The sequence below is a fragment of the Microcebus murinus genome, chromosome 23 (assembly GCF_040939455.1).
Source record: "Microcebus murinus isolate Inina chromosome 23, M.murinus_Inina_mat1.0, whole genome shotgun sequence".
Taxonomy (NCBI): domain Eukaryota; kingdom Metazoa; phylum Chordata; class Mammalia; order Primates; family Cheirogaleidae; genus Microcebus; species Microcebus murinus.
In genome coordinates, this window is record NC_134126.1 from 11748697 (window position 1) to 11776621 (window position 27925).

The 27925-nt window shown below is 33.9% G+C and overlaps 1 protein-coding gene across 1 annotated transcript in view; it reads right to left on the reverse strand.

The window, feature by feature from the left end:
- The window catches only part of HMCN1 (hemicentin 1), a 447089-nt gene that overhangs the window by 344040 nt on the left and 75124 nt on the right, over positions 1 to 27925 (reverse strand). The gene's annotated exons all lie outside the window — the stretch shown is intronic.

Consider the following 27925-nt stretch of genomic DNA (forward strand, 5'->3'; position numbering starts at 1 on the left):
GAGCACCTACTTTGTTATTTGAATTTAAATGAATCATTTATTAATCCTATAATTCAGTTTTCTCAACTATGAAGTGTAAATTTGTCTGCAACTTTTCTATGTGTCTCAATTAGTTCACAATAAAAAGTTTAATGCTAAACAAAAAAAGAAAAAAGTGAACATTAACTGCCCCATCCCTCAGGGTTTTTACAAACTTAGAGAAGCATAGATACAAGGACATTAAAAGTACAGAAAATCGTCCCTATTACTTCTCTTCACATAGCTAGGGCGGCTGAGCATCAGTATCACCATTTTCCTGATCATAACTACTGGCTTTGATCACAATTACCTTCAGGGCTGTGTCCACCCTCATGACTGCCTGATGTACTACATAAATGGTATGCAGTACATACCTCTGCTTCAAATGGGAACAGGTGGGGCTACTACTGTCTTCCCTGGAAAGCTAGGACTTAAATCATAAGTCAGGTGAGGAGAAAAAGCCCCAATATCAGTTTGGGTTAAGCTGACAATATGTATATATAGTATAGAGAGTTTATTTTTGGTAAGATACACAATGTCTATAGTAAATATTTCAATCCCTAAAGCTTATTCCCTTTTTAAAAAATCAACTTTTAGAATAGATAAACTGAAAGTGGTTTTTTTTATGAGTATCAATTACTTTCCCCAGAAAGCATGCATATATTTAAGTAAGGATATTAAAATTCATCTGGATATCGTGTGCACAGATATATCATCTTAAATTCTCAGGGTGGATGAAAAGTTTCTTATGTAATGAAGATAGAGGCTTCATTCAAAACTGTAATGTGCAACAGCAATATAAAATTATAAAGACACTTAACATTTACCTTTTATAAAATATTTTCTAGCTTCAAAGGCACACTGCTAGAAAAGGACTTTATAACTTCAAAAGATAATAATTAATTAACCAGGCCCTCTATAATGTGCTATATATGTTACAACAATAGATAGTAGTATTTTAAAAATAAATGAGATAAATTGGAAAGGAGATATAATTTGTCTGCCATAAACCATGTAACTTTTCTTAAAAATAACAAGAAAAAATGTCTCAATCCTTCACTATAGATTAGACACCTTGCAATTTGCAAAAGGAATGAAGAGGCAATTGGAGAAACTGTGAGAATGCAAACATCTGCATTCCACACAAAGCAGAACAGTCATTAGCCATGTCCCGAGTATATGGAAAATGGGAGAAGCCTCCTCCCTAAAGACTAAACAAAGGCATACTTTGCAAAGGAATGCAAAACAGCAAAGAATATGCCAGGCAGTTACACCCTGACATATAAATTGTCAGCACCATTGTCAAGCCAAACTTCTATGTTCCTACATTGCACAATACTGAAATAATCCAAGAATTTAAAACTCAAGAAGCAGAAAGGAATACAAAGAATACTAGAAAAAACCAATTATATAAGAATAAAGAGTGTAGACATGCAAGAACATTCCCCATAACAATAAAAAAAATCTCTGGATATATGCCTGTTCTTCAAGAGCAGGGATCAAGGGATGACACTAAAATAAGAGGACTGAATAGCTTCATTTTAGTTACCCAGAGACTTTCAAATATACACCTGTTTTCAACAAAGATAGGAAATCTCTCTTAAAGCTCATTAATAAACATTTTTTGTAAACCACACTGAACAGCTGAGATAAATCTTTTATCAGTTATGAGAAATACTCAGGAGAGGTAACAGCTTGCCGAACTGTCATATCCCTCCAGCTGTAAGCATTCTTTCCAACTCATTTTAACTGAATGATACGACTATTTGGCAAAATCAGTCCTCCTCCCTTTCAGAATTTGCTTCCATTCCAGTCTTTCTCTTCACATAACAGAACCCTGTGCCAGTTGTGTCATTAGCAATTTCCTCTTTTCTTTTCGCTCATGTTGGTTTCATCCCTTGCCAAGCCTTTGATGACATTCAGCAGGTACAACTTCGTCCTCTCTTCCTGCCTGAACATGGTCCTCTATAACTTGTAGAATTAAACGGGAACTCTCTAAGGCAATCCAGGCTCTCTCTTCTATTTATCCAAACTTCAAACTTTGAAGCTATTACACTTGCTCAGAATCTCCATGGTCATCTCCCTTGTCTTTTACCTGCCCATGCACCTCTCAGTACATAAGCCTAACTTAAACTCTATCTCCTTGAATGTTTTGTGCCTTTTCTCTAATTTGCTTTAAGGTTGTCTTAATAATATTTTCCATAATAAAAAATAGGAAGAATGAACATGCATAATATTTAACAGAATGCAGATATCCATCTCCACTTTTTCCTTTTATTTTATCTAGTTGTTCACAAAGAAAACCCACTAAAAATTTTTTTATTTATTTATTTATTTTTTTTTTTATTTCGGCATATTATGGGGGTACAGATTTTAAGGTTTCAATAAATGCCCATTTCCCCCCCCCCAAAGTCTGAGTCTCCATCATGACCATCCCCCAGAATCAATCTAAAATATAACTATAGAGCTACTAAGGGCAGTAAAGATCATTTGGTTCAATCCCCTCATCCTACAGACAAGAAAACTTGAGGTCCAGAGAGAACGAAATTGAAAAATTTTGGGAGTGAAGAAAGACGTTAAAATATCTGGTAACATTTTCTATGCTGAGCAACCTATGCAGCTTACTATTTCTCTCTTTTTCAAGATCTCCATTCTGTGAATTGTAGCACAACTAATTTCCCACTCCTTTTCTCTGGACCACAAGCAGGACGAGCCATGTCCAGAGTCTCTAATTTGATGAACACAACATCCAAAAATCTTTATTGTCACATGCCTAGATTTCTTTTAATAGATTGAAGAAAATTATCTCTTGCCTAGTAAACAGTATAATCAAACATACAAAGAAGGCAAGTTAGAAAATCACTTCTCAAGTCTATTTAACAAACACATATTGAACATATACTATAGGTGCTTACTGTTGGTAACATAAAGATGAACAAACATAGATCCTGCCCTCAAAGCCTCAGTGGTCTTGTGAGATAAAGGTGTAGATAAGGAATTACGGTACAATATAACAAGTACAGAAATAGAAGCAGAGAAAAGATAGTGTGGAAGTACTAATAAATAGAGACTTTTTTTTTCAGAAAGAACTAAGGGAGATTTGAAAAAGGTGGTGAAAATTATGGATTTCAAATTAGAGAAAAAAAGTTCTTTATTAATCCTAGTTTCTTTTTAAATTCTATATATCAGGTTCACAAGATAGTTCTGTATTGTGTCAAATAAGTTATTACCTATAATGATCTATATTTGCAAATATTTTTACAATTCACAATACTCAACCTCACAAGGTAAGATATAATTATATTGACAATGGAAACTTAGGTGATTAATCAAAGTGGCCCAGCCTCTTTAAGAGCTACAATGATAGTATGTGCCTGCAACATGAAAGCCGGCATCCACCACTTGATATTATGATTGCCTGATTGCTTTTATATCTGCCTCTCTTGACTGTCAGCACCTTGAGGGGATAAACTTTCTCAGTGTAAATGTAGTAGATTCCCAATAAATGTGTGAAGATAGGAGGAAGGGGAAGAAGGAGGAAAAAAATTATAAAAGTTAAACCTAGGCCTTCACATTCTTTATTTCTTGTTCTTCTCACTACATCATGGAACCTCAATGCTGTAGCTAAAGACCATGCTGCAAGATCAGTGATGACACTGATTAGTCAACTGAAAAAGTTTTCAGTTTCCAATGTAACCAAAATGTTTTCTTCTTTACTTTAATCAAGCTATTGATACAGATAATTAATAGATACAAGTTTCCACTTCTAACTTATTTTTAAAAACAAAAGAAACATTAAGGTAATATGTATTGTATAAACATAAGAAATTTGTTATCTTCCAGAGATTTTCAATTTAAAATAGTAATAGTATCTGAAACTCTAGGAAGTCCTTTCCCTATTCAATAATTGTATTATTTCCCATTTCCTAGGAATTTATCAGATGGGTTGGATTTATTTCCAACATCTCGACCATTGTTCTCTTAATCTGAGTTGCTGGGTTGTACTTAAGTAAATAATGGAAAGAAATTCACAATATAATATTTTCTTTCACTGCTTCATTTGGCAAGATCAGTATCCAGTACCTCACTTCCTTTTTCCTTTCCACTAACAGATTTCTGCTACTTCTACTTTTTCTTTACTCAAAGTGGTTCCTTGATAATAAGAGGAATATTTATTACTACCTTCTACGGTCTAAACACTGCCTGAGCATGACTTAATAACAGTGTTCACAATTTCTTTGTTCTTTTTAAAAATATAGAGTTCTTGACTTTATATTGATATTTAAGCTGAATAAATATGTGAAAAGCTAAGCTGTATTATAAACTAATCAACATTTGCAAGGCATTATAGAAGAAGCAAAGAAATACATAAATCAGAGGATCTGCCTTATTTTTAAATGATCTGCATCAATTTGACAAAAACAGACTGTTTCCTGACCTTTCTTTTCCCCTTGGCATGCAGTGGAAGGATCATAGCTCAGAGCAACCTCAAACTCCTGAGTTCAAACAATCCTCCTGCCTCAGCCTCCTATGTAGCTGGGACCACAGACAGATGCCACCACACCCAGCTAATTTTTTTGTTGTTATTTTTGTTTTTTGTTTTTTTTTTTTTAGACACAGATCTCCTGCCCAGGCAGGTCTCAAACTCCTAGGCTCAAGCTATCCTCCCACCTTGGCCTCCCAAAGTGCTAGGATTGCAGGCGTGAGCCACGGCGCCTGGCCTGTTTCCTAACTTTGAGCTGAGCTAATGCCAAGCATGTTACAGGACTCATTTAACTGAGTACATTCCTACTCAAATTAGAATAGGTAATTTTCAGGACAACTTAACGGCCCTTATGATCATTTTGGCAGTAAATGATGTATTTGTTGTATTTTATAAAGTCAATGATGAATTCATTCATAGCATGTTATCTAACAGTGATTAAATAGCATTCTGTTCCACTCTCCAAAGAGGTTATTCATTTAACAATTAGTATGATAACCTTAAATATGTGCATTGAACAAAAGTGCACAGCGTGTGTATGTGTGTGTGTGTGTATATATATATACATATATATATAATGTGTATATATATATATAATGCACAGATCATTTCACTTCATGGACTGCTGAATGAGATGTAGAAAAAATTGTTAACATGAATTCAGCAATATTACACAGATATTTAGTACAGGAAGCAAAGAAGAATGCCTTAAAAACAGACACAGGGCTTTGAGGGACACAGTAGGATGTTATTGCTTAGACTGGACTTTGGCCAGGGCAACAGCAAGTACTCTTGCAGAAAAACAGCCATGGATTTTTAATGACCCATAAAGTTCAAACTCTCATTTTTACATATATTCCTAAACATAAAATGTCATTTTTAACAACAGAATATATCCATACATTGATAAGATATACTCAAAGATATAAATTTAAATAATAATATGGAGAAGTGTGTTTTAAATTTCAGGATAAGAATATTGGAATTCATTTCACAGCTTTTTGTTTGTTTTGTTTTGTTTTGGAGACAGACTCTTGCTCTGTTACCCAGGCCAGAGTATAGTGGCATCATTACACTTCACTGCAACCTTAAGCTCCTAGACTCAAGGGATCCTCCTGCCTCAACCTCCCAAGTAGCTGGGACCAAAGGAGCACACCACCATGCCCATACCCAGCTAATTTTTCTATTTTTTGTAAAGATAGGTTCTCACTATGTTGCCCAGGTTGGTCTCATAACTCTTGGCTGGAAGTGATCCTCCTGCCTTGGCCTTCCAAATGGCTGAGATTATAGTTATGAACCACCACTCCTGGCCCACTTCAAAGTTTTAATTGCTCTCGTATGCAATTTTTTAACATTAACATTCTTCCAAATAAGTCTAGTCATCAGTTAGGGATAAAGAAAAGAAAAATAATGAAAAGAGAGGTAAAATATTGATGAAAAAGAAAAAAATCGGTTTGTAAGTCCTTAACAAAGAATAATTAATGTTCAAATTTCCACATGTTGAGAGAACAAATAAGTTAATTTATGGACTTAATACATTTAAATCAAAATCTCAGAAAGGATTTTTATCGCCTGTGTGTTTTAAAACACTTAGCAAAATTATTTTTAAACTTATTTTGAAAAGCAAGCGAGCAGTTCCATCAGTGAAACTGACAAACAGTAAAGGACATCACAAGCATCAATAACTAAGAGGACAGGAGTGCTGGTATTCTAATAAATACGAAATAATAGAAAAAGAATGAATAATCTCTATACAAAATTATTATATCTCAAGGTGCATGAAGTAGGATTATTTTTAAATTATTTAACTTTATTTCATATTTTACAGCATATCGTAAAATAAGCTCCAAAGGGATTAAATGATTAAATATAACCATTATAGTTAACAGACTCTAAATTAGAATATATATCAGATCTAAAGAATAGCATTCTCCTTTTCAAAGTAATATAAGAAATCACAAGGGAAAACACAAACAGATATGAATGTATAAAAATTAAAGCCTGAAATAAAATATAAATGCAGATTTGGCAGCATTTTAATCAACAATTAAAATAGGTTAAAACCTATACTATCTGAAAAGATTGTTCAAATTTATAAGAAAAAATAAAGCTCTAATCACTACATGAAAGGAAAACTCATTAAAAAAAAGCAAAAAACAAGCACAGGAGTAAAGCTCATATTTAGTTACAGAGAAAGAGAGGAAAACTTGCAATTTTGAAGTATACTTTGTAACAGAGAAAAAAATGTTTAAAAATATTATTACTCAAGCCAGTGTCATGATAAACCTATAATATTTGTACTGTTGATATGATTATAGACTACCACTTTGGGGAAATTTATTATAGTTATGTGTATTATAGGTATTATAAGTCTTAAAAGTGTCTTGTGTTAAAATTACTTCCCTTTTTGTTATAATTAACTTAAAAAAAGATGCTGACATTAGAATATCAATAAACAATGTCAAAATAGATAAAAAATCAAAAACATATGATTCTATAAAACTGTTATTCCATGTATAAACATAAGCCAATGTTTACCATATAATATTAAATAAAAAAAGCAAAAGATGGAGTTGTATATACACTTTGATTGCAATTATCTACAAAAACACATAATAAGGACAAATTTTGAAAGGTAATACCAGAGCAAAAATTGATGTTTGGGATAGAATAATGAGTACTTTTTTATTTTTCAAATTATTGTACTGTTTTACAATTTAAGAAAGGGCAGAATTTTGCCTGATCACATACAAGCTTCAAGCTGTATTCATGAACTTTGTCTGTGTATGGTTATTAATTTGCTTATTAATGGTCACTGGGGGGAAAAGGCACAAAAATATTTCTCAGCAGTAGGCAAGATAACAAGGAAAGCATTAATTTGAACTGTTATCTGTTAACATTGTGAGATAAAATAGTTTAAGTATCAGAGTCTAATCAAAACAGTCATTGTCCTGATGTGGTGTTCTTTTTTCAATCCTCTCACTTCAAGCTTTCATCTTTTAAGTGCATGACTCTTGGCAATGTCTTCTTCCCTATTGTTAGTCTTTATCGAATATACAAGGAATTTCTTTTGAGTGAATGAAATAAAACACTATTCATACTTTTAACATCAAAATTCAACCACAGCCAACTTTTGATTCTCTTTTTCTGCATATTATTGGTTTTGATTTTCTCTATACACTCTTGTAATGCTGTATGCCTCTTCATATGCACATGTATATTTGTCTTACTTTTTTTCTTTTCATAGAAGTAATATTTAAAATATGAAATATCCATTATAATTGTAAATATTGAACATGAAACTGAATCATCAATGTGACTATCCATCTTAAATGTAAGTACTTTTAAGATGAAGAACTTCAGAGTATTCACCTTGGTAACTAAAAGCATCCTAGATTAGGAAGTTATCCTGGTATCTTTAAGGCCAATGACGTTAATTACTTTGTTCCAGCTTGAATCTTCTCCAAAGGCCTTTGAACCTAAGACAGAACCTGTGTGTTGTGCTGATACTTGATAATGGGAAAGCATCCACGTATAAGCCGTGCCACCTCCTCCCCTCCCAAGTCACCAGCACAGTGCTGCAATTGCAAGGAGAGGCATGTGCGTCCACACAAATGCCAGTGGGCTGTGGCACATGTCCAAGACTTTCTGAAAACTATGGAGGAGAAACAAGAGACATTCTATGACATTCTCTGGCATTACGGTGATCAGTCCACTCTTAACCACTGATATCACACAGAGGGTTTCAATATCTTTGTTCCAAGTTCCCATGCTTCTCTACTTCACTCTAAAGCACATTCCTATTAACTGATTATATCAAGCCTTGTCTTTAGAACCTGAACTCTAAAAGGCAGAGATTGTTTCTGTGTTATACAATTCAAACTCAAACCAAAATGCAATAATTAACATGTGTTTTACAGCCATCCATTAATAATATTAATAATCAGCAAAGACACTGAAAGAGAAATGAAAATACTACTGTTGAGTTATATTACCTGTCACTGTTTTCAAAGTAATCTGGAAAAATGTCCACCTCTACACTTCCATTTGTATTTTTTCTATATAAGAAGCAGCTGTTTTCCCCGTTTGCTTATCACACCTTTCTTCAAGATTCAACTCAAGTCTCAACTTTTGTAGAAAGACTCACTCCTCTGAATCAGAGCTCACTCTACTGAATTCTTTTAATGACATGTCCTCACCGTTTGCTCAGTATTTATCAGATGTAGTGGGCATCCTCTAACATGGCCTCCAATGATTCCCATCTTCTAGTACTCACACACTTGAGTAATCTCCTTCCCTTCACTATGACCTGGACCTAGTGCCTCGCTTCTAATGAAAGAATAGGGCAAAAGTAATGAGATGTCACTACCAAGATTAGATAATAAAGAAACCGTGGCTTCTGTCTTGCATGCCCTCTCTTGCTCTCTGATGGAAACCAGTCATGGGAACCACCCATGTGAGCTAGCCTGTTCCTCTATGGAGTGACCCTCACAGCAAGAAACTGAGCACAGCCTCTGGCCAACAGCTAGCAAGTACCTGAGACCTACAGTTCAGGAGGAACTCAATCCTGCCAACAACCATATGAGTAACTTGGAAGTGGGCCCTTCTTCAGTCAAGTTTTGCCATGACCACAAACCCAATCAGTACTTAATTATAGACTTGTAAGAGACACCAAACCAGAGGACCCAGCTCACTTGTGCTGGAATTCCTGAACCACAAAAACTATCAAATAATAAATGATTATTGTGTTAAAAAAAACTAAGTTTTGGAATAATTTTTATGTAGCACTAAATAATTACATTTATTTACCTGCATATTAAGTCTCCAAAGCTAGATTATAACTGCTCTAATGACAGCATGTGTGACATTTTGAATCTCCAGCACTTAGACAGTGATCCTCACTATTTGATGATGGTGAAGTTACAGAAATAGTCAGAAAACAATTTTAAATAATATATACAAATTACTACCTTAAAATAGTCACTATATCAATTTATAGAAAAAATAAAGTACAGTCTCTATCTTCAAAAATCTGTGGCTTAACTGGCAAAACAGAGAAAATATAAATATACATGTATACAAATAAATGTTCATAATAAAAACATACAGATACATAAATAACCAACTTCAGAAGAGGCAAATATTTAACAAAAACTAAGAAAATGAAAAGCATGATATCTGAAGAACTTCAAAAATATTAGTATGGCTATCAGAGTAAGCTTTAAGAAAAAGACAATACTAACTATTGAAAAATCTCTTAAAATATAACAATTATGACAATTAATCCTAAAAAATATTAGAGAAATAGTAAACATTAATAGAATTTTTGAATCATGCATAGATGATCTCTAATGATGTCTATGAATGCCATCATGGTTATTAAATCAAAAAAATCAAACAGACCAATAAAAGAATGAAGAAAATTCAAAGCAATCAAAATTAAGTTCAAAACACTGAAGAAGTTATTAATGAAGCAGTACATTCTGCCAAAGAATAAACTGAAAAAAATTAAGACCTTTCCTGGCAAACACACTTTTTCTGATACCTTTTAATTCAACAAATAATTTCTAATCAGGGCTTGTGCTTGAAGCCAACTAGTAAAAGTCTAAGACAGTCCACAGTATGGCCCAGTTACTTGGTGAATTGATGTGACTTCTTTTTAATTATGTAATCTCCGCCCATTTATCAAGTTTATTTACAAAAAAGCTGAATGTGTTTGGCACAGGTGATAAGGAAGGGCTGTTTAGAAGGTATTTTTCTGGTGGAGGAATAAAACAGATTGAAATAGAATAGAACATTATTAAATGCTTCCTATTTGACAGCATTGTGCTTGAAGCAACTGTGGAAGAAAAGATATAATCCCATTCTCCGTGAACTTCATCATCTTAGAGAGGAAATGGAGAATAAAACAAGTAAACAGGCAAAGAGGAAAAAAACAAGTGGGAATAAATGCTACAATTGAAATAAGCAGGCTATTAAGACAGAAATAATGAGAAGAGGGGCTGCTTAATGTAACAGTAACAAGAAAAGATCTTTATTTTATTTCCTTTATACAAAATGAATGTCTATCATCTTAATCTATTTTTATATTGGGTTGTTGGGGTTTTGTGGCAATTTTTAAAATCTTTTCATATATTAAGTAAATGAGGGTTTTTTCTGTGATGTGAATTACAAAATATTTCCTCTAGTTTGATGTTTCTTATAGAAATTTTGGCCATATGGAAATAGTTTTCTTTTATGTCGTAAGTAAAATTTATTAATCTTTTTCTTATGGTTCCTGGTTTTTATCATAGTTGGGACAGCTTTCTTCACACTAAAGTTATATAGAATTCCCCTATGATGTCTTCTAGTATTTTCATGGTTTATGATTTACATTTACATTTATGATCCATTTGAAATTTATGCTGCTGTAAGGTATTAGGTATGGATCCATTTTTTTTTCCAGATGGCTACCTGGCTGGCTCATCATTATTATTGAAAAGTCTATTTTTTCCATTTATATTATTATGCATCCCACTATGATTCACATATATATTCTATATCCTATTCTGTTAATCTTTCCTTTCATGACCAGAACCAGTCTTAATAAATGAGAATTAATAATATGTTTTAATATCTAGTGGGGCTAGTCCCACATCATTACTCTCCTTTCGCTAAATTTTCCATTCATGCTTATATATTTTTTTCCTATCAACTTTAGACCAGCCTATCTAGAACCAAATATATCCTGTGGATATTATTATATTCAATGTGGACATCACATTGCATTATAGAATGAATTTAGAAAAACTGACATGATGCTGAGACTTTCCATAGTGTATTATTCCAATTATTATAATGTTCTTTTAGGAACTTTAGAAGCCTTTTAAAGTTTTGTGGGTTTTCCCCCCATATAGAAATTTGCACATTTCTTAGTAAGCTTATTGCTATTTTATCTTTTTCATAGATGTGAATTGGGTCTTTCTTCCACTGCAGCTTCTAAATGGTTATATTTTTATACCTATAAAAGCTGCTGATTTCTGTATATTAAATTTTTCCTTCATCACTGTACTGCATTTTTCTATTTGTAAGAATTTTCAGCTGATTCTTTTGGTTTTCCAGGTACACAATCATAGGAGCTGCAAATGTTTTCCTATTTTTATATCTTAATTTTTTTCTCTTATCTAATTGCATTGGTTAGTACTCCAGAAAAATGCTAAATAATATTGGTGATAATGGACATCATTGTCTTTTTCCTCAAATTAGCAAGTGCTTCTAGTGTTTTCTCCATTAAGGGTGATAGTGGATTTAGAATTGAAACAGATACATTCTATAAAGTTAAGAAAATATTCATCTATTCCCTCCTATGTTAATAGGGTTTGGGGTATTTTAATTAAATGAAGCATTAATACTAATTTTGTTAAATACCTTTTATGTATATTAATATAATAATGTGCTCTTTTCCTTAGAGGTAATGTTAATAGATCCCCTTTTATTGAACTATTATCATGCCCCTGAAATAAACACCCTTATTAAGGATATTTATGCTTTTAATGAATGCTAGATTCTGTTTGTCAAATTTTACTTAGGATTTTTGAAGTTATTTGCATGAACATGAATATAAATGATCTAAAGTTTTAAGTGCAACCATTATTAAATTTAGATGTCAATATCATGCTCAAATCATTTTAAAAATTGTGAAATTTCCTTTTCCTATTCTCTGGAAGAATTTAAATACCATTGACATTATCAAGTTTTTAAGGGTTTGGTAAAATTCCCCTGTGAATTCATTAGGGCCTTGTGCTTTTGATGATGGTGGTGCATAGATTTTTCTATGTTTTGTTTTTTCAGTTAATTTATCTGATTGTATTTTCTACATGCTTTGGAGTCATTTAGAAAATTATCTCTCTCTAGAAGTGTAACCACTTTATTCAATTTTTCAAATTTTTATCTTGAGTTTAATAAACAAAATCTCTTATGACTTTAAATTTTCATAATTTCAAGATATTTTCCTTGTTATCCTCTATTACACCATACATTTATGTCTCTACATTTTTAGTTCCTTTGCTAATAGTTTATTTTCTCAAAGAAGAAATACTTCTATTTATCTCTTAGCTAATTCATTTATTTCTATTTTTATGTTTATTATTTCATTTTACTCTGCATGGGTTGATTTTGTTCTTTTCTTCTAACTTCCTAATTTACTACTTAGAGTACTAAATCTATACTTTTCTTCTAAGGATTTTATCTACATCCCATCATTTATGATATGTGTGGTTTTATTATCTTTATTTTCTAGATTTTAAAAATTTTAGGTTGGATTTCCTCTTTGACATGGTTTTAAGAGATATTTTTTAATTTGATGAAGCTTTTTAAAAATTTTTCCCCTTTTTACAATTTTCAAATTTTATTTCATTGTAATTAGTTCAATATTGCTTATGGTAATATATTTGATTGGTTTCTATTAACATTTCATGGCCACTTGAAAAGAAGATATACTCTCTATTTTTAGGCAACAATGTTTTATATATCAATTAGATCCACATTAATTATATTAACCAGGTTTTCTATAGATTTCCATATTTCTGTCTTCTTAATCTGTCATGAACTGTGGAAGAAAATTCAAATTTTTTACTCTAATGTGCTTCTATTTCTTCTATTATTGTTTTGTTCTAGGAATGTTGATGTTATGCTATTGGTATATCACTATTGTATATTCACTGTGAATGTCTCTATCTTTTATAAAATGTTATCTTTAACTTGTTTAACATTAGAAATTGTTCTTTTTGACTCATTTAAGATTTATTTGACCTAAAGTAAATTTTGCCTTAATTATCAAGCTTACTTTTAATTTGCATTTGAAATAAATGTACTTACTATATTCCTACGTTCCTTCCTTTTGTTTTCCCTACTTTTATAAGGTTTCTTATTTCTACTGTCGGTACTACTAACACATAGTCTGTCCTGTCACCCTAATCCCCATATTTGCTTAGTCTTAGTCAAAGAGTAATATAAATTTAATGCTCATTGCTAGTATTTTTGCTATAGATTTGTTCGACATCTCTTGGTTGACTGTTGTTTTTCTTCTACACTGTTCCTGAGGATGTCTCATGAAAACAATATTCCCTGAGTTGTACATGTTCAAAATTGTTTGCTATTGCCTTTGTACTTGAACATTGTTGTTGGCTATAAAATTCTTGAGTCACATTCTTTCTCTGAACATTTTGTAAAAGTTGCTCCATTATCTTCTATAATAGCATTCAAATGTGTTATAGAATATTAATAGCTAAAGGTCACATTAATGTTTTTCTTCTACAAGCAATGTCTTTCTTGGCCACCCAAGGAATTCTTTCACTATCTCTGAATTTGACTTGGATATATTTTTATGTTGATGGCTTTGGGGCAATTTCCATTAGACTTAGTATGCATTTTCAACATGTAAATTCATGTATTCTTTAATTTATGGAAATTCTCTTAATATATATCTTCAACTATTCATTTTGTCACATAATTTCCATTTTCTTTATTAAAGACTCCAATAATGTCCATGCTTGATTTCCTTTGTCTATCTTCCATAGCTACCTACCATTTTCTCTGTAATCTTTTAAAACTCTTTTTAAATTTCTGTTTCATTTTGCTCACTTTTCTCACATCAATCCTCTCTCTAGGTTGATGCTATGTTTTCATCAGTATTTATTCTTTCTTGTTCTCCTGCCAATTTTACCTTGATTTTTATTGTGGTTTTATTTTTCTCTTCAATTTCTTTGAGCCTTTTCACTATTCCCCTACTATCTCTTTTCTGAGTTCATTTTTTGATTTGCACTCATCCTTCACAGACACAGATATTTAAGGTTTGGTTTTGCTTTATTTTTAAACTTATGGCACAATGTTCAATAACAATTTTTGTCTCTTTCATGGCCACACTGTTTTATTTTGTTATATTTCTCCTGAACTTTTAGTTTCTTTTTTCATTTTGTCGTTTTTTTCTTGAGATTTATTTTAAAGATCTTGGCCCAGTCCTTTTGTGTATCATACAGTGTTGAAACTGGTGAGTTTCTTCTATACCAGCTATTTGCTGGAGGTTCATATAGGGAATGGTCCAGAGACATGTTCCAGACTAATAGCAATTTTTCCTATGATGAAAGGTTTTGTTGTACATTTATTTGCCTTTTACATTTCCTTTACCAATAGGCCTGGCAGCTGGGGTGGTTTTGTTAATGCAAACATGCTCTTCTCCACTGCAATAGAAACTGGTTGCCTGCTGAAACAATGGCCTGTGTTTTCATGTGCTTGGCCCATCTCCTTTACTGCTCACAACCAAACTGGGTCTGCAAAAGCTCCTGCTCTCTGTTGGTGTACCCAATTTGTCCTGCTATGAAAATGGAGTTCAGACATCGCACCTCAGCCTGTGTCCCTCATCCTCAAAAATGGCTCTCTCATCAATGTACAGCTGCTTCATTTTTTCTCCACTCTTGTCCATCTCCACATCCTACTCTACAATGTCCACTGCTTTGGGCAGACATTTTTTCTGTTAGGGGATCTGGTGCTTGGCAGTCTCCTGGTTTCACAAAACATGATTGTTTATATTTTTGTTTTTCACTCACCTTGGGTAATTTCTGGGAAAAACAGACTAGAATGTGGATTTACCACATGCAATGCAGAAGTTCTATTCTCAATTCTTTAATATTTAGTCTTAACTGAATATCTTCAAAGTGAATATGTTTTATATGTTTAGGTATTGAGTTGGAAATACTAGGCAACAGTAATAGCCATCCACTTTGTGTCTCCCACTGTACACACATATACAATTATTTTATTATATACTCCTCAAAACAGCCCTGCAAGTTAGGTATTATTAACTTCATTTTTCAAATGAAGAGCAGAGCCCAGATTTCAATCTGGATCTGTCTGATTCTATAGACCATGATCTTTACTGTGAACCACACTCAAATAAATTCTTATTCTCCAAAGACAATTTTTAAATGTTTAATCATTGTAGAAACAAAAGAGCTCCTGGTTAATTTGATTGTGGCATTATTTCTTTGTTTTGGAATCTAAATTTCTTTAGTCTTCTCCAAATACTTTTTTAAACCACTGGTTACATATAAGAGAAAAACTTTTAGAACAGAAATGGTTACGTGTTGTTGAACAAGGACTGGACTTCCTACACTGTAAAACCACAAAGCTCAACATAACACAACCAATATGCTGTTTGGTTTTGTCCCCTAAGCAACTGAGCAAACACTACTATAAATTTGCCTGCCAATGAATTTCACAAAGATTAAGAATGTTGATACACCCCCTACCTAAAAAATAAACTTTGAATAAATATAACATAGATAACAAACAGACGAAAATTCAAGAGACAAACAATTTGAGAGTAAGATTACAAATGTTTCACCCTGGGCAGAACTGATTATAATTATTTCATGTACGTTTTGACCTTGCCTCATGTATGAAACTCCAGACACACTCAATATTTCAAACACAATTACAGATAGAAATTAGCAATTGCTACCATACTTTCTTGGCATTCAAAACAAAGAAAGCACTGCACAAGTCTTTTCTTCTTTCAAAATAAGATTTTATGAAATGTTTTTAACAGACATCCTCTAAAGATAGCACTAAAGTAAAACGTAATAGAGCTCTGTATTTCAAGTCAAGACTTACGTTTCATACCATTTCTAAATTATTAGTAGTGTGAATTTGGATAAGTTACTTAACCCTCTGCACTTCAATGTGTGCCTCCGTGTATAAAATTAACTTGGAAATACCTTTCCTCAGTGTTTCTCTATAGCTAATACTGTGTAAACAACTAGCATAGTTCCTAACACAATACTCAATAGTTTGTAGTGACTCTGAATAACATTATAAACAATTTCTTGTTTCTCCTTCTGTTGCATTAAGAGCTAACATAATGATGGTACTAATACTTCAACACTTTTTCTCAAAGGTACATCAGCCTTGTACTTAGCTTCAGATATTTATGCTCCACTTATTTCTTCCTCTATCTTTGGCCACAATAATAGAGACAAGAGTTAACTTTAGAGTACAATCAGAAAGGTTTCTATACTATTTTAGTGTTGTAGCAAAATAGATTATTGTACCCATGGAATTTTAAAAGTGAAAAAAGTATAGGCTATGGAATAAAACAAACATGAATACCAGTTCTGGTCTTGCTGCTAACTATCTATAGCAAGCTGTTTAATATCTCTGAGCTTCAGTTTTCTGAAGATTATGATTATGACAGATTGGTTAGAATTAAATGGGATAAAGCGTATATTATAAAACAATGTATGTAGTAGGCATTCGATAAAAGTGAGCTCCTTCCTCATGAAAACTCGAAGTCTTCATAGTTCCTACTATGCTTACAACAAATGTCTGTGTCCATTCACCTCCAAGATCTAGCCAGAGCTTAGCCTATAGTAGTAGTTAATATGTAAGTATTTATTAGTTTTCTATTAGAAGGTATTGTGTAGCTTGCAGAGATGGTGTGTTTTATTGGGTTACACAATTTGAGAATTCACAGTTTTTCAACCTCTAATCCCAAAAGCCTACAAATTATTCCAACAATAAATATGAAACAAATAAGTGCAAACAAGACTGTGTGAGATAAGCGTGGTACAAACAAAGTCATGGAAATTTAAAGAAAGAGAAGATCACTTTCACTTGGGGCAATAAGCCTAGTGGCTATGTTCATGGCCTTTTAAGAAGAGACAACCTGGGCTTCAGTCCTGTTCAACCACTTACTAGCCTCAGAGGCCACTTGGGCAACTTAAACTCTTTTAGCCTGAGATTCCTCATCTTTCGAATAGACCTTCCAGGGTTATTGAAAGTATTAAACAAGCTGAAGCATAAAGACCAGCACCCAGGGCATGTGAATTAACAAAAATATCATTATCACCTAATTCTCACAAGAAGCACAGAATATTTTTACAGAGACTTCCATTTCTATCAAAGATACGCTATCAGTTACCCACAGAATGTTGATGATGGTGATAAAAGAAAAATTTACTTGCTGGTAGTTCTAAAGTGCTCAGATATGTTTAGAAGAAATAAAAAATAGAAATATTAGCATATTAGTAAAGCAATAAAAAATATACCAACACACTTGACTACACTATGAACCTAGGTAATTTAATTACTCATTTCTAGACATCTGGATTTATCTCACTTCTGAATTCAAAATGCTGCTTCTTGTTTAAATTTTAGTTCTTAAATTAGAAATAAAAAGAAATAAGGAAAACACACAGGTCCTTTGGGTGGCTTCTTTTCCCAGAACAGGATATTTTATTTCAGTTCTATCTTCTGGCATTCTGTCATGTGAACAGCTCAATGGAGCTAACTTGGATTTCATTAAAGCCACAGAGCCAAGATATGGCCACCTGGGAAGTTCATGACCAATTGGCCATAACAATAAGCATCTTTGCCAGAAATCTGTAGTAAATTGAGGCAATATCAAATCTGTAATCAGTTGAGACAGATAACAATAATAAAAAATTAATATTTATAGCTATGAAATTAACATTAAATATCATTTACACTCTACCTTTAATTCCTAAGAATACTTTTTATATGTGCCCATATTTCCATACTTGTTTTCCATGTTTGACTTGGACATGACAGAAAGTTCATGAAAATATCAGTACAAAATTTAAAAACTGCTGATGATTATAAAAGAGAACTATCTTTTCCCATAAAATAATATCACTCAAGAATGCATTATTCTAAAAAATTATCATATCTAATCAAAATTTCCATTTTAGGAGGAAAAAAGTCTTTAATGTTCAATAGGACATAATAAAATAAATGATGGTCCATACTTGACATTTTAAATAACATTTTTAAACGATGTTAATGCTTTAGGGAAATGCTCATGATATAATATGTAGGGGAAAAAATGAAATACAAAATAATATATATATATCCTATATATATAGGATATATATATATCCTATATAGTCTCCATTTGAAACAAATAGATAAGTGAGATCAATGAAAGGAGGGGAGAGAGAAAGAGTAAACAAAAGAAATATACTAAATTTTAACAATCAGATTGTTAGAATTTTGCTGATTGTGTTTTGTTATTTATACTTTTATATGGTTTCCAAATTCTACATGAGTATAAATAAACAAATAAAATAAACAAACACAAATCCTGAATCTGAAGTATTCTTGTCAAATAAGATACTCCCTGCCCATTGCACAGATGTTTTCCATCAAGAATAACACTAACAATTTTTAAAATATAAAATTATATTGAGGAAGCTTATACCTTCAGTAAAAATACATACTTTGGATGCACTAAATCCTGCCGAGCAACTACAGTGCCACTGAGTCTCACTAAAACTGAGACTCAACAGTAGACTAACAATAGATAACTTTTTTAATTTGACCTTTTGGTTCGATTTATTGGCAGCAAAAATGCACTCTTAAATATTCTAATGTAATCAATCAAGTATATTAATGTAGCTATGTGAGAAAAGGGTTGATGTAATTTACACTGAACATTCTCAAATCTTTCAGCATAGTAAGGGAATGCTGACCAGGAGCTAGAACACTTGGTTTTGATGTTTGGGCCTCCTGGTTTCCTAGAAGAATTAACAACATAAAGTTTATTTTATTTTATTTTTTTAAGACTTTTTCAGAGCATTTTTAGGTTCACAGCAAAATTTGGAGGAAGGTACAGAGATTCCCAAATACTCTCTGCCCCCACACATGCAGAGCCTCCCCCATTATCAACATCCCCCACCCCAGTGGTACATTCGTTTCAACTGATGAATCACCCAGAGTCCATAGTTTTCTTTAGGGCTCACTCCTAGTACTGTACATTCTATGAGCCTGGACAAATGTACCATAACATATAGCTACCACTGTGGTATCACGCAGAGTAGTTTCACTGCCCTAAGAATTCTCTGTGCTCTCCTGTTCTTTCTGTCATCAGACTTTTCATACATTTAATAAATATGAATTACATTCCAGAAAGTTGGTTTGGTTACAATAGTTATATGCTGGGGATAAGATATTGTTCATTGCTGCTGTTAACTCAGTACATATTACAGTATGTGACCCTTAAGCTTAGTTATCATCTATGGGTTTTTACTAATACATAACAGAATGCGAGTATGAGTTTCCTAAACCTTTCTACCCATAGAACAATTAACTTTAATTTCCCTTAGATCAAACTTATGTCAAATACCTAATGCGATATAGTTACTATGCCTTTATTTATTTTATTTTTTTTGAGACAGAGTCTCACTCTCTTGCCTGGGCTACAGTGCCATGGCATCAGCCTAGCTCACAGCAACCTCAAACTCCTGGGCTAAAGGATCCTCCTGCCTCGGCCTCCCGAGTAGCTGGGACTATAGGCATACACCACCATGCTTGGCTAATTTTTTCTATATATTTTTAGTTGTCCAGCTAATTTCTTTCTATTTTTAGTAGAGATGGGGTCTCACTCTTGCTTAGGCTGGTCTCAATCTCCTGAGCTCAAATGATCCACCCGCCTCTGCCTCCCAGAGTGCTAGGATTACAGGCATGAGCCACCACACCCAGCCTACTATGCCTTTAAATAAGAGAAATCAAAACTTAGAGCTAACTTCCTCAGAATTCCTCTCCACGTAAGGACCTTTAGTTAAGTTATACCAGAGAATACAATCCTTTATATTGGTGGTCTTTACAGTAAGGTGCACATATCCCAAAGTGTGTACAAGAATATATATGAAGATATTTCTGATCATATCGATCTATTTCAACCATCTATAATTTTATGTGTTTCAAATTTTACATAATTAATTACCATTCAGGTGATTTACAAGTTAATATACATACTTCTTACAGATACATACTCAATGTTTTCATAGACAAAGGTGTTTGATTTTTAAAGTATGAAATTAGATGATCAGTACTGATGAAGGAAAATTTCTATATAAAAAGTTTGTAGGCCGGGGGCGGTGGCTCACGCCTGTAGTCCTAGCACTTTGGGAGGCCGAGGCGGGCGGATTGCTCAAGGTCAGGAGTTCGAAACCAGCCTGAGCAAGACCCCGTCTCTACCAAAAATAGAAAGAAATTAATTGACCAACTAAAAATATATATACAAAAAAAAAAAAATTAGCCGGGCATGGTGGCACATGCCTGTAGTCCCAGCTACTCGGGAGGCTGAGGCAGAAGGATCGCTGAGCCCCGGAGATTGAGGTTGCTGTGAGCCAGGCTGACGCCAGGGCACTCACTCTAGCCTGGGCAACAAAGTGAGACTCTGTCTCAAAAAAAAAAAAAAAAAAAGTTTGTAATATACATTCTTCTCATCAGCTCACGGGACATTCTCTAAGATTGACCATATCCTAGGATACAAAGTAAATCTCAAGAAATTTAAAAAAATAGAAATTATACTATGTACCTTCTCAGATCACAGTGGAATAAAACTAGAAATCAACCCTAACAGAAACTCACATTTCTACACAAAAACGTGGAAATTAAACAACCTCCTACTAAATGATTACTTCATAAATGAAGAAATCAGATGGAAATTAAAAAATTCTATGAAGAAAACGACAATGGAGAGACAAGTTATCAACTCCTCTGGGACACAGCTAAAGCAGATCTGAGAGGAAAGTTTATCTCCATAAATGCCTATAACCAAAAGACAAAAAGATCACAAATAGACAATCTAACGAAACGACTCAAAGAACTGGAAAAAGAAGAACAGACCAACCCCAAACCAAGCAGAAGAAGTAAAATCAACAAGATCAAATCAGAACTAAACAAAATTGAAAACAGGGAAGCTATTCAGGAGATCAATAAAACAAAAAGTTGGTTCTTTGAAAAAATAAACAAAATTGACACACCATCGGCTAAGCTAACGCAAAGCAGAAAAGAGAAATCTCTAATAAGCTCCATCAGGAACAAAAAAGGAGATATCACAACTGATCCCAAAGAGATACAAGATACAATTTATGAATACTACAAAAATCTTTATGCACACAAACTGGAAAATGTGGAGGAAATGGACAAATTTCTGGAAACACACAGCCTCCCTAGGCTCAACCAGGAAGAAATAGATTCCCTGAACAGAACAATCTCAAGAGCTGAAATAGAAACAGTAATTAAAAATCTCCCTAAAAAGAAAAGTCCCAGTCCAGATGGTTTCACCACACTTACAAAGAAGAATTTTACCACACTTACAAAGAAGAACTAGTACCTATCTTGCAGAAACTATTCCACAACATCGAGAAGAATGGAAGGACTTGAACAGAAACTTTTCTAAAGAAGACAGAAGAATGGCCAACAAACATGTGAAAAAATGCTCAACATCTCTAATCATCAGGGAAATGCAAATCAAAACCACAATGAGATATCACTTAACCCCAGTGAGAATGGCCTTTATCAAAAAATCTCCAAACAATAAATGCTGGCGTGGTTGTGGAGAGAGAGGAACACTCCTACACTGCTGGTGGGACTGCAACTAGTTCAACCTCTGTGGAAAGCAATATGGAGATACCTTAAAGCGATACAAGTGAATCTACCATTTGATCCAGCAATCCCATTGCTGGGCATCTACCCAAATGATCCAATGACACTCTACAAAAAAGACACCTGCACTCGAATGTTTATAGCAGCACAATTCATAATTGCAAGGCTGTGGAAACAGCCCAAGTGCCCATCAATCCAAGAATGGATTAATAAAATGTGGTATATGTATACCATGGAGTACTATTCAGCTCTAAGAAACAACGGTGATATAGCACATCTTATATTTTCCTGGTTAGAGCTGGAACCCATACTACTAAGTGAAGTATCCCAAGAATGGAAAAACAAGCACCAGATATATTCTCCAGCAAACTGGTATTAACTGAGTAGCACCTAAGTGGACACATAGATACTACAGTAATAGGGTATTGGGCAGGTGGGAGGGGGGAGGGGGGCAGGTATATACATACATAATGAGTGAGATGTGCACCATCTGTGGGATGGTCATGCTGGAGACTCAGACTTGTGGGGGGAGGGAGGAAATGGGCATTTATTGAAACCTTAAAACCTGTACTCCCATAATATGCTGAAATAAAAAAAAAAGTTTGTAGATAAAAATTAATGTGCTAATATCTATCCATGCAAGTATCTTGCAGCCAAAGGCAGTAGTTGTAGATGGTCAATTTATTTCCCTTGTCATTTATGGCAAGCACTTCACAGCCAGAAAATATTGCTATAGAACATTAAACTATCATATATTCTATTGGCATTTTTTCCCACAAAGTATTCTCTGATGATTCAAATACTTTTGGCTAATAGTCTTCAGCTTGATTTTAATCAAATTTAATTATACCAATCCTCTAAATCCCAAAGCTGGAAAAATTAACATGTACCACAAGTTTAAATATACTTTTAGATTATCTTTTAAAATTTATTTATAGTCTGATTTGAATCAAAGAAAACAATTTTAATTTGACTTCAGAGAAAGATTTGAATTTAATTTTAATTTCAATTTGAAATTGAAATCACTGGAAACCAAGTCTTTCACTTCTAACCAGTTTGATCTAGATTAATTGATGAACTGTTCTACCAACTAAGAACATCTATTATTTGGGGCTGTCTCAGCTTCATGATTTTAAATCTCAGTTTAAAGAATATGAATGAGGAATTCCTCAGGTAATAAAATAGATACAGAAAAACTCAATCCCAAATATTGCATGGCCTGATAGCTTTAATCCTCTTGTGTAATAAAAATGGAGTTAGTGTCCTTCTGTAAGGTGGTCCAGGTGAAATGGGAAAGAAGGCTAATCTAATTTGGGATACATGTTTCTTAGAATTGATAAGGACAAAGTAACCTCAGAGATGACATCAACACTTTCCCCCTTTGACAGCTTCTAATCAAAGGCAAATAGCATGTACATATTTGTCAGGGCCTTTGGCAGTGGTTCTCAAAATCTTTTGCTCTCTTATCACACTTCATTGTGCTTTTTTCCTTCCTGCTACTTTCTTTATCTACTTCCTGCCCCTTCCCTGCATTTTTTTTTTCCTTCTCCTGTGCCTTGTTGCATCTTTAAGAGGTCATGTTAAACACACCATATGGCATGATGCATTGTTAGTAAAAGGAAAATAAAACCACATTTCAGAATGTTGGTTGGGGTTCATAATATCGAATTGTTTTATTGACTTTTCCACTGTGGAAACATCCAGTGATTCAATGTAATTCTCTCATTTGTTTTGGACTTTTCTTGTTTTTAACTATTTGGGACAATTTCTCATAAGATTGCTTCTTTCTCTGAATTTTTCTAAACAACAAAAGTGAAAACTTTGCAGGATATAGTATCCAGGGTTAAGATTTTTTCCCTCAGCACTTTGAACATATCATGCCACTCTCTCTTGGCCTGTAAGGTTTCCACTGAGAAGTTGCTGCCCTGTGTATCGGGGATCCTTTATACATTATTTTTTCTTTTTTCTTGCTTCCCTTAGGACCTTTTCTTTATCTGTGACCTTTGGGAGCTTGATTATTAAATGCCTTTAGGTAATCTTCTGTGGTTTAAATCTGCTCAGTGTTCTATGACTGTCTTATACCTGAATATTGGTATCTTTCTCTAGGTTTGGAAAGGTTTTTGTTTTTACTTCTTTGAATAAACTTTCTACCCCAATCTGTCTCTCTACCTCCTCTTTAAGGCCAATAACTATTAGATTTGTCCTTTGGGGGCTATTTTCTAGATCTCATAGGTGTGCTTCATTCTTTTTTATTTTTTTCTCTTCTGATTGTGCATTTTCAAATAGCCTGTCTTCAAGCTCACTAATTCTTTCTTGAGCTTGGTCAATTCTGCTTTTGAGAGACTCTGATGCATTTCTCAGTTTGTCAGTTGAATTCTTTAGCTCCAAAATCTCTGCTTGATTTATTATTATTATTATTTCAATCTCTGTGTTAAAGTTCTATGATAGGTTTCTAAATTCCTTCTCGGTGTTGTCTTGAAGTTCATTGAGCTTCTTCAGGACAACTATTTTGGATTCTTTGTCTAAAATCCATCACTCCAGGATTGGTCACTGGTACCTTTGTTTGTTTGATGAGGTAATGTTTTCCTGGATGTTCTTGATGCTTATGAATGTTTGTCAATGTTGGGCCATTGAAGAGTTAGGTATTTATTTTAATCTTTGCAGTCTGGGCTTGTTTGAACCCATCTTTCTTGAGAAGACTTTCCAGATTCAAAGAGAATTGAGTGTTGCAATCTAAGTCTCTGGTCACTGCAGCCATATCAGCACTGAGGGTGCCCCAAGCCCAGTAATGTGGGCTTGCAGACTTCTGGTGGTACCTTCTTGGTGGATTGGGTAAGACACAGGAGAATTCCCTAGATTACCAAGCAAAGTCTCTTACTCTCTTCCCTCACTCTCTGTGCTGGGCCACTGGAATGTAGTGATACAGGCACTCTCTTATGGCCACCAGTACCAGATCACACCTGAAGCCAGCCCAGTCTCACTCAAAGCCAGTAGTGACTGTTGCCTGGCTACATCTGATATTTACTCAAAGCCCAAGGGCTCTTTAGTCAGTAGGTGGTTGAGTCCAGCCAGGACTGGATCCTTCCCTTCAGGACAGCATGTTTCCTTCTGGCCCAGGGTGGGGCCAGAAATGCCCTCCAGGAACTAAGGCCTGAACTTAGGGGCTTCAGGAGTCTGCTTGGTACTTTATTTTACTGCAGCTGAGCTGGTGCCCAAGCAGAAAAAAAATTTTAAAGTAAAGTATTTAAAAAGAAAGATTAAAAGGAGTTTAGAAAAACCATAGTAATCAGAAAATTAGGTACAAAATCATTGAAAAGATGGGAAGAATAACCAACCAATTTGAATGAGATATTTTTCTTCAATTTCTGACTAAACTGTTTTAGTTTCTGAAAAAATATACAAGATGGCACAGATTTACTAATATCAGAGAACTCATAGATAATGAGATAATGTAGTAGAAAATTATGAATAGAAAAAGATTGTTATTTTCCCAGAAGAGGGAAAAAATTGGAAAATACTAGAAAGTATATGTTGATTAGTGAACTTAATTTTAAGTTCAAGAAATTTCTCAAATAGAACTGAATATTTATTTAAAAACATAGTTGTATGTGAATAAAAACCAAAATAAAAATATATCAAGCTAGCAGTAGCTCCTTTTTTAAAGATGGCTCCTAAGGTACTACATTAAGGAGCTGTATAATGTAGCTTGGTTTCAGCAAAAAATTTGGTAAAATTTCTTAAGTTATGCATGTTCAAGGAGATGGAAATTTTAGCCCATGTGAAAAGTTTTTAAGGATAGGATTTAGTTAGGATAAGTTTTACATTCTACATTTAATTTTTCAAAAGTACATAATGGTGTTAAGCTGGTGCCATTCATTTACTCATCTAACCATAGTTATTAGGAACATATCATTTTAATTCTTGTGAAAAACATATTCATACTTAGCCAACTGACTTTAGCCAACTGTAAGCTTTGTATCAGTCAATAATGTGAAATCGCTAACAAAAAGTTAAAAATCTTAGGATTAATAAAAATAAATATTTTATCAAGGAAAGTAAGAATTCACTATTCAGTTCCATTCAATTCACATCTGGAAAACTGTAAACAATTAAACATTTTAAGAGAGGAAAGTGACCAATTGGAATGTATCCACAGAAAAGCTATCAGGTTTTGAGATGTCCTAATCTGGAAGCCAATATTCATATAAATAGTAACAACAAGATAATCACCTCTGAACATTGAAAGCCCCGTCATTTAGAAAGAAAAGAACTTAAATTGATGAGTAAAAGAATAAGTAAATATATTTCAATTCAATATAATGAAGTATTTTCTAATAATTAAAAGTACTATCAGATAAGCCCACACTGTCACTTGTAGTATTATATTTAAGGTCAGCTTAGATGATCAACCTCAAGGATGTCATAGTAGGGGGTGGAACTATTGAATGGTTGATTGATTATTCTTTAAATCAAAGATAATTACTGTACAGTAAAAGAAATATGAAGAGTAGATATTTAGGTGCAGATAGAGGATACAGAGATGCATTCTGCCTCATAGAGGTGAGGAAGTTGAAAGAAGTTTTCTGGAGAAGTCCAGAAAAAAATAACAAATGATCTGAGTTTGAAGAAAGCATTGCGCTTAACCAAATACAGGAAGTGGACAATTGGTGCAGGCAAAAGCAACAATATGAGAGAAAACATAGGAGCAGTGAGGGACTAAAAGAATTTAAGCCTGGCTAAATTGCCTTCCATCTTTTGAGATTCTATGAACCAAAACAGCTTTTGGTGCTCAACACAGAATAGCAATTTTTAAGCTTTTATCAATCTTCCTTTCCTATGTTTTAAAATCTAGATGTAGAAAGATTAATGAAAGGCTGGGGCCTTTCTGCACCACTTTATAATAAATATATTCAAAATAACCGTATAAGCTTTGGTGAACCCAAGGCTGAAAATCAAATCAATAATTCTTGAAACTGTATAATATGCTAAGAAGTATAAACTGTGACCAGTCACCTTCAGAATTTTAGAATTAACCTTTATTTATGATCCTTAAGCATGTACAAATTTCTAATTCTGTGTAAAATACTGCCTAAAATGTGAACTGCTTTATCACAGCATTGCCAGCCTTCCATAACCTGGCCCCAGCCTTCCCCATTAGCCTTCTCTCCTACCTTGTCCCCTCACATACCCTACCCTTGGCCCAACCTTTTGGCTTACTGCTATGCAATCATGCCTGAGTGTCCACCCCTGTCTTGGCTCCAGATGTCCCATCAGCCTGAATGCACACCTTCTGCTACTGCCCACTCACCCTTAAAGGCCATGTTGAATGTCCCTTACCCTAGGGGAGCTCTAGAGTTCCACTTCTGCCTCACAGCTAGAAAGATTTCATGTATCATGTGGACATACAGCCCTTAGGGATATACTACTTTGTCTTTTCTTATATACAACATGTCATCCCTGCTAGACTCTGGGCTAGATGAGGAAAGGAGAGTTTCTTATCCTTCTCTGTTTCCCCTATCATACCCAGTAAAGCATCATGCACAGAATGGTCTCTCAGCAAACTCATTGATTTAATTTTTTTTTTTTTTTTTTTTTTTGAGACAGGGTCTCACTCTGTTGCCAGAGCTACAGTGCTGTGACATCAGCCTAGCTCATTGCAACCTTAAACTCCTGGGCACAGGCGATCCTCCTGGCTCAGTCTCCCAAGTAGCTGGGACTACAGGCTGCACCATCATGCTCAGCTAATTTTTTCTATATATTTTTAGTTGGCCAACTAATTTCTTTCTATTTTTAGTAGAGACAAGGTCTCACTCTTGCTGAGGCTGGTTTCAAACTCCTTACCTTGAGCAATCTGCCCGCCTCGGCCTCCCAGAGTGCTAGGATTACAGGCATGAGCCACTACACCCAGCCATATTGATTTAATTTATTCACAAATATTTACTGAGCTTCTACTATGTGCCAGGCACTGTTGTAGAT